The sequence below is a fragment of the Urocitellus parryii genome, chromosome 11 (genome assembly GCF_045843805.1).
Source record: "Urocitellus parryii isolate mUroPar1 chromosome 11, mUroPar1.hap1, whole genome shotgun sequence".
Taxonomy (NCBI): Eukaryota; Metazoa; Chordata; class Mammalia; order Rodentia; family Sciuridae; genus Urocitellus; species Urocitellus parryii.
Window position 1 is genome coordinate 108,589,204 of NC_135541.1, and position 8,469 is coordinate 108,597,672.

The window sequence follows — 8,469 nt, forward strand, 5'->3', positions numbered from 1 at the left end:
TCCTACCCTAGACAGGGTCCCTTGGCACTGCCCTGCTTGACCCTGAGCTACACAACATCAGGAGTGAAAACTTAGAGCTTGTCTTATGGGATTTGCAGTAAAAGAACTAGAGGGATTGTTATTCTGTTAGAGGAAAGGATGGAGTTCCAGAAGATCTTGAAGATTTGAATGAGGAAATGGAATGAGTGAAATTTCCTCCCCAAAGTTTTCAATTACAAAAATTAAACTAATATGCTTAAAGCCTGTCACATTCACAAACCCAACTCTTTTTTTGTTTGTTTGTTTTTTGGTATCAGGGATTGAACCCAGGGTGCTTAACCACTGAGCCCCTTTTTATATTTTATTTAGATACAGGGTCTCACTGAGTTGCTTAGGGCCTCACTAAGTTGCTGAGACTGGCTTTGAACTCGTGATCCTCCTGACTCAGCCTCCCAAGCCACTGGGATTACAGGCATGCACCACCATTCCTGGCAAATGCCACTTTATAAGGAAGACAGGGAGCACTGCTCAGTGGTGATTCTGTGATTGACTGGCGATGCTATAGCGTATATACTGTTGTATTCTAATTACCCGGAGGGGAGCAGGAAATGGTTGTGTACAAGATCGAGGGAATTAACTTTTAGCTGCAGAGCAGTCCCCAACCCACACCGACCCACTTCAGCATCCCTCCCACTTACTAAGAGCCTGGAGGAAATTACATGAACTTTATGATAATTACAACTCCCACCTGATAATTATTGTTCCGATCTCATAGAGATGTGGTGAGAATTAGATGAAATCATAAATATAAAGAACTTAATGATGCCTGGCACATAATAAATAACTGACAAATATTGACGAATATCGCTGCCATTGTAAAGTGCCGTATTACAAATTTCTATGATGTCTGTTTTCATTCTTCTGAGACATTTTTTTCTTACTCAGGTTTATTTTCTTAAGCTAAATTCTCAAATGTGAAATAATAAATATAAAGAACTTAATGATGCCTGGCATATATATACCCAAAGGTATAAACACACTTAGATCTCCCCGCACTTTATAGGCATTGCCAATTTCTTTGCTAAATAAATATAACACTGTGCACGATGACTAGGCACAGGGGTACCATCACTAACCCTGGGAGTTATTATTGTTTTTTTTACAATAACTGGATGGATGTTTAGAAGTGATTCTTCTACAGACCCCCCATCCAGAGAAGGAGTGGGCTGAGTCCAAGGCAGAGCCAAGCAAAACTCAGTTGGAACCAACCCCAGGGCAGAAAAGGGCCTCTGAGGTTGGAAGGCTAGAGATAAGGCAACCAACAGAAATGTCCCCGACTCCCAGGGTAGGACGGAGCGAGCGGGGCTGTAAGATGCACACTGACCCACCAGGAATGCTGCAGATCAGCCAGGATAAGACAAGGAATCTCTGAGGCCTGAGGAGCCTGGGGTGATGAAAGAAAGAAGGGACAGGTGACAGGCAGGAAAAGCCCCTGGGAACCCAGCCAGGGAAGCTGGCGATCCGTGGATGGGAGGTGAAAAAAAAGAAGGACATTCAGATCACACCTTCCTGCAGAGGAATTAGGAAAAGAAGCCTGTGGGGGGATTCAGGGACCTGGTACCTTAGAAGGACCGCCAGTTGCTAGAACTCCACCCATTACTATAATTGAAACGCTGGGGTTTATGGAGCTTTGATAGGCAGCCTTAGCAAACTGTCACAAGGGCATGACATACCTGACCCCTTTCGCTTCCCTCCCAACTTTGGTTCCTCTTACCCTGTTGGACTCTCCCCCAAGCCCTGATCACCTTCCAAGAGATGGTATACCCTCCTTATTTAACACATTTATTGCTTTTGGTACATCTCCCCCATTGGAAGTTTCCTTGTGTCATTGCAGGGAGTTTTGTGTGTTTTGTTTCCTGAGGTGTCCCAAGGGTCCAGCACAGAGTCTGACACATGGAAGGCACTCAATATTGGGTAAACACACACACACACACACACACACACACACACACACACACACACGGTGTCGGTGGCTGATGCATGGAGCTCGAGCTGTGTCGGGGTTTCCGTACATCTCGCCCTCGCTGAGCGCTGCCTGAGGCTCTCCACAGCCCTATGGGGTAAGAACTATTATCCCCATTTTAAATCACAGGGGTAAGAACAGTGTTGCCTATTCTACTTCTGGAATGCAGAACATTGCAGTCCCAGGCCTTCTGATGTCACACTGGCTCCTTTAGGACTATTTAGTAGAAGATCCCTTGCCTGGATTCCTAGGATCAGGGTGGCGGGCCAGGGTGGCTGCTGCTTCCCCCCCCCCCCTCCCCGCTGCCTGAGCCATGACTGGCCACCGCACCGCCTAGTGGGTAATCCCTCAGCTTTCAGGCTTGGCTCCCTGGTGATCTGCAGGGGCCAGATCACCCTGATCTGCCACTCACACGTGTGCCTGGGAGGGTGAGAGAAAGGGGAGACGAGAGGGCAGCAAATGAGGGCAGGGGAAAGCAGGCTGTTGAAATTCTAAGACTACCTGGAGCCAAGTGGGCCGGGAGGCTGGCCTTGCTGGCCATGCTCCGCGGGCACCCAGTGGGCACAATTCCTGTTGCCCAGTTCTCCTGGGATGGGGGTTGAAGGGCAGACTGCAGCTCTGTAGTTGTATTGTGACGGAGAAGAGGAAACAAGAGCAGCTGATCCAGCCCGGGTCGGGAGTGCCCACGTGCATACAGACTGCCCTTTGTGTCCTGGGCCCAGACAACAGGCCGTATTCTTCCCCCACCTCGGTGACGTCCTTCACGGACATGTCCCCAGAGCGCATTGTCAAAGGATTAAACAGCTATGGATCAGATGACACGGCATTCCCTCTGGTACTCACTCTGCCCGGGCTGTGCCTTCACTTGTCTTTGAGCACAGAGCAGGTGGCCGGCAGCGGCCCTATCCATGGGGGGCTTACAGGGGCCCCTGGGCAGCTGCAGGCCTCAATGGTATCAGGTGTCAGAATTACAAAACAGAGGAGCTGGAGGGGCCCCGAGAGCAAGGCCAATGGGTGCATTTTCTTGAGGTGATGGAACCAGGCACAGATCTTTCCCTGGGACCAGAAGCCCTGCCCCATAATAGTGTCCTTTCTGGTGAGCTAAGCTGCCCTCAAGCCTGGCTATTATAGCCCCCCACCGAAGGGCCTAGACAACCTTCCAGAGAAGCCCCAAGGAGATGGGTTTCTCGCAAGGGCAGTCTTAACTTAAGTCTGGGCTGACTGTTTTCTAGAGAGCAGCTTTACTCACCCAAGCTGAATGGAAAAAGACTTATCCTCTCTGACTCCTCATGTTTCCCCATAACATGGGGCTTATGACTGCTGCCATTCCCCCCCCCCCCACAGGCCACTGTGAAGTTCAAGTAAAATAATGCACGTGAGCTTGTTATGGCGAGATTGCAATAAATCACAGAGTTCTTCAAGCAGGAGGTGGAAACTTTATTCAGCTGGTAGTCTGGTTCCACCAGCTGGCGGGCCAAGGGGCAGGCTGCAAGTCTACATCCTTTGACCCACTCCCAGGGTTTGAGTACACCTTTTATAGTCCAAAGCCACATTAATCATGAGGGGCTGTTGCTATGATTCAAAACCATAAACAAACATCATGGGATCTAAAATCATAAGTAACAGGGCAAGTGGGTCAAAGTGACCCTAGTTGAGTATAAATTAAAGAATGGTCACTAACGTCTAGACAGTCATTCTCTGACAGGGTTCAGCGATCAAGAAAAATGGGAACCAGAAACAGAACAATTTTATATTGTATGAGAATTGTCATTTGGGGCTGGGGTATAGTAGCTCAGTGATAGAGCACTTGCCTAGCACGTGTGAGGCACTGGGTTCCATCCTCAGCACCACGTAAAAATAAATAAATAAAATAAAGGTATATATTAAAAAAAAAAAAGAATTGCCATTTTGTGTTGCCAAACATGCTATGCTAAGCCACTCTTGATGGGTACAGAGGTGGGGTGTTCCCATGGATGCGCATTTCTTACATGACATGGAGTCTCAGGGTAAAATGGCATCTGTGTGGTCCTTGCTCATATAACCTGGCCCATAAGAAGCTGCACAGTAGCACATGCCTGTAATCCTAGAGAATCGGGAGACTGAGGCAGGAGGATTGCAAGTTCAAAGCCAGCCTCAGCAATTTAGCAAGATCCTATCTCAAAATAAAAAGGGCTGGGGATGTAGCTTAGTGGTAGAGTATCACAAAAATTAAAATAAAAAGCATGTGAAACACATGACAATGATGACAGCCATCCCCACCAGTATTCCTACTGCTGCCACTCTGCTGCTGCCAACAGCAGTGCCAAGCACTAAGCTGCTGCCCGATGACCCAGACGCCATCTTGCCGACTTCTAGTATCTTCACATATAAAGATTCTTTATGCTTTCTACTTGCAAATACAGATCCTCCCAATTTTATTTTCAGTTTTCATGGAGTGAAAATACATATAAAATGAGCATGCCTTCCAGCAGCTCCTCTGCCTCTTCACCTTTTGCCTGAGACCTCAACTCTCTTTGCTTGTAAATGAACCCCAATTGCTCCCCTGCTACTGGTGGCTGCTGCACCTGCTCTGGCTGTTGCACATGCAAAGAGTGCAGATGCGTCTCCTGCAAGAAGAGCCGCTGCTCCTGCTGCCCCACAGGCTGTGCCAGGTGTGCCTAGGGATCTGTCCGCAAAGGGGCATCTGATGAGTGCAGCTGTTGCACTTGGTGTGGGGACAGCACTGCCGCCATGTTTACATGGAGTGAGGTGCACAAACCTGCATTTCTTATCCTAGTCCCCTGGCCCATTTGAAGCATTCCTTTTTCTTTGAAGTGTACAGATGATAATAAAAGCTGTTGACTTGAAAAAAAAAATACATACAAACATAAAGTTAGTTAACCTTATATTACTTATATCATTGATCAAAATCATGTTTAAGTACATTCAAAAATAGTCAACTAAAATACAACTTATTTTCTGTAGAAAATACTTAGCATCCTTATGGATCTGCAGATCTCCTGCAACGACTCTTGGTCTCTCATTTCATTTAAGCCTCCAAACAGTGCTTAGGAAGTGGCCAGTTTACCCACTTGATGGATGAAAGCAATGAAGACTGACGGAAACACCTACTGAACGAACGGTGGAGCCAAGATACAATACCAAATTTTTCAATTTCAAATTTTATACTTGCCTTGGTGCCCTATGCTGCATTTCTTCCAGACCTATGAAGAGACAAAGAACTGTAAACTGGTGTTTGGTTATTATCCACCCAAACTGGCCCAAACTCTATAAAAAACAATTGAGATGCATATGTTATTAGTATCTCTTTTAGTGATTGTACATTAAAATCGCCTCTCTTTTTGATGTAAGGGTCTCTGAAATTTAATACACACATAGATTCATGTAACTATTGACATAAAAAAAGATAGAGAATAGTTCTATCATTCCAGAAAAACTCCCTCACACTGTCTCCACACCTCACCCACTCCTAACTGCTGGATTTGTGCTGTATCTACATGGTGTTCTTTTCAAGAACGTCCTATAAATGGAAGGATTCCATATGCAGACTTTTTTTTTTACCTTAAACTTGTATTTGGAGGTCACATATAGTCATGCAATCGTAAAGACCGATACTGAGATTCCATGTATCCCTTACCCAGTGTTCCCCATTGGCAATATTTTGCAGAACTCTAAAGTTAAGAAACAGATCATTTTCAACACCAAAAATATCCCTCATGTTATCATTTTATAGACACTTGGCGACCTCTGATCTACTCTCCATTTCTAAAATTTGACATTTGTAAAATTGTATTGCATACATCCTTTTGTGATTGGCTTATTATTTTTATTATTATAAATTTACGGGGGCTCTTTTTTTACCACTCAGCGTAATTCTTTGGATGCATCTGGGTTCTTGAGTATACTGATTGGCCACTCTTTTTTTTTTTTAAATATGTATTCTTTCCCTTACATTTAGTATCTCATATTTGATTAATAGTGTCAGTGAGTGGTTTTCAGAGAAGCTCTTATCAAGTTCAAGGTGTCACCCAAATAATGTCAATGCTGAAGATATAGAGTGACATGCTGGTTTTTTAAAAATATTTTTTTTAGATGTTGATGGAGCCACAACCCCAGCCCTCTTTTTTTTTTTTTTTTTTTTTTAGGGAGAGAGAGAGAGAGAGAGAGAGAGAGAGAGAGAGAGAGAGAGAGAGAGAGGAGAGAGAGAGAGAGAGAGAGAGAATTTCCAATGTTCATTTTTTTTTTTTTTAGTTCTCGGCGGACACAACATCTTTGTTGGTATGTGTTGCTGAGGATTGAACCCGGGCCGCACGCATGCCAGGCGAGCGCGCTACCGCTTGAGCCACATCCCCAGCCCCCCAGCCCTCTTTTTTGCTGCTATTATTCTATGGCATGAAGGTACCACAGTTTGCTCAGCCATTCACACATTGAAGGACACATGGTTTCTTTTCGGGTTTGGGCTATTTTCAGTGAAGATGCTATGATCATTAGTGCACAGGTTTTTATGTGAATATTTATCTTCATTTCTCTGGAATAAAGTTCCCAGAAGTGTATTGCTGGGTCATATGGTAGTTATATGTTTAGCTTTTCAAGAAACTTCCAAATAATTTTCAGAGTAGATAACTATTTACATGCCCATCAGCAAAATATGAGTCATCCAGTTTCTCTCCACTATCACCAGCATTTGGTGACGTGACTTTTAAAAAAGCCTTTCTGATAGGTATGTGGTGACATCTCACCGAGGTCTTATTTTCCTTACTCTCATGGCTGATGATATTGAATAACTCTTCTTGTGATATTGTCATCTGCCTATTTTCATCAGTGAAATGTCTATTCATGTCTTCTGCCCATGGTCACGTTGGAATGCTCTCTTTCTTATTTTTGAGTTTTGAATGAGCCTAACATAGTCTACATAATAGTCCGTTATTGGATATGTGGTCTGAAAATATTTTCTCCCACACCATATCTTGTCTTCTCATTCCCTAAGAAGGGCTTTTGTAGATTCAAAATTTTTAATCTTTATTAAGTCCTATCATCTTTTCCTTTTATGCACCAAACTTTTAATGTCAAATCTAAGAACTCTTTTCCTAGCCCTAAATTTCGAATTTTGGCCTATATTTTGATAAAATTTTATATTTTACATTTAAGTTCATTATCTATTTTGAGCTAATTTTGTATGAGGTGTGAGAATTAGATCCTAGTCCTTTGAGGAAGCCTCATACTTATTTCCATAGTGATTGTACTAGTTTACAATCCCACCAACACTAAAAAAGTGTTCCTTTTTCTCCACATCCTCTCCAGAATTTATTATTATTTGTGTTCTTGATGACTGCCATTCTGCCTGGTGTGAGACGAAATCTCAGTGTAGTTTTGATTTTTATTTGCCCAATTGCTAACGATGTTCAACACTTTTCCATATATTTGTTGGCCACTTGTATTTCTTCTTTTGAGAAATGTCTGTTTAATTCATTTGCCCATTTATTATTTGGGGTTTTAAATTTTTTGTTGTAAAGTTTCATTTGTTCTTTATATATTCTAGATATTGATTCTTTGACAAAGGAGTAGCTAGCAAAGATTTTCTCCCATTCTATATGTTCTTTCTTCACATTTCTAATTATTTCCTTTGCTGTGCAGAAGCTTTTTAATCTGATGTCATCCAATTTATAAACTCTTGGCATTATTTCCTGAGTAATCTATTGAAAAAATTTTTGCCTGTGCCTATATGATGCAGTGCTGATCCTATGTTTTCCTCTAGGGGTTGCATATTTTCTGGTCTAATACCCAGATCTTTGATCCATTTTGAGTTGATTTTTGTACAGGGTGAGAGATAATGGTCTAGTCTCATTTTTCTATATCTAAATAACTAGTTTTCCCCACACCACTTGTTAAAAAGACTGTCTTTTCTCCAATGTATGCTTTTTGGCACCTTTATCAAGAATCAGGTGACTATAGATGTGTGGGTTTGTCTCTAGTCTTCTATTCTGTACTGTTGGTCTATGTGTCCATTTTATGCCAATGCCATGCAGGTTTTGTTACTATAGCTCTATAGTATAATTTGAAGTCCAGTTATGTGATGCATCCTGCTTTGTTTTTCTCACTAAGGTTTGCTGTGGCTATTCTGGTCTCTTATTTTTTCCAGATGAATTTTAGAACTGTTTTTCTGGTTCTGTGAACAATTTAATTTGTATTTTGGTGATAATCGCATGGAATCTGTATATTGCTTTGGTAGTATGGTCACATTAAGGATAATAATTCTGCCTATCCATGAAGATGGAGGGTTTTTTTTTTTTCATTTTCTGAGGTCTTCTTCAATTTCTTTCTCCAATGTTCTATAGTTTTCACTATAGACATCTTTCACGTCCTTGGTTAGATGTATTTCTATGTATTTTTTTTAATGTTTTTGTGAATAGAACTGTTTTCCTGATTTCTTTCTCAGTAGATCTTTTATTGATATATAGGAAAGTTAT

The 8,469-nt window shown here is 42.5% G+C and overlaps 1 pseudogene; it reads left to right on the forward strand.

Moving 5' to 3' along the window:
• Nucleotides 1-4,525: 4,525 nt before the first annotated feature.
• LOC113186643 (metallothionein-1C pseudogene) lies at nt 4,526-4,795 on the forward strand (annotated as a pseudogene).
• Nucleotides 4,796-8,469: the final 3,674 nt, after the last annotated feature.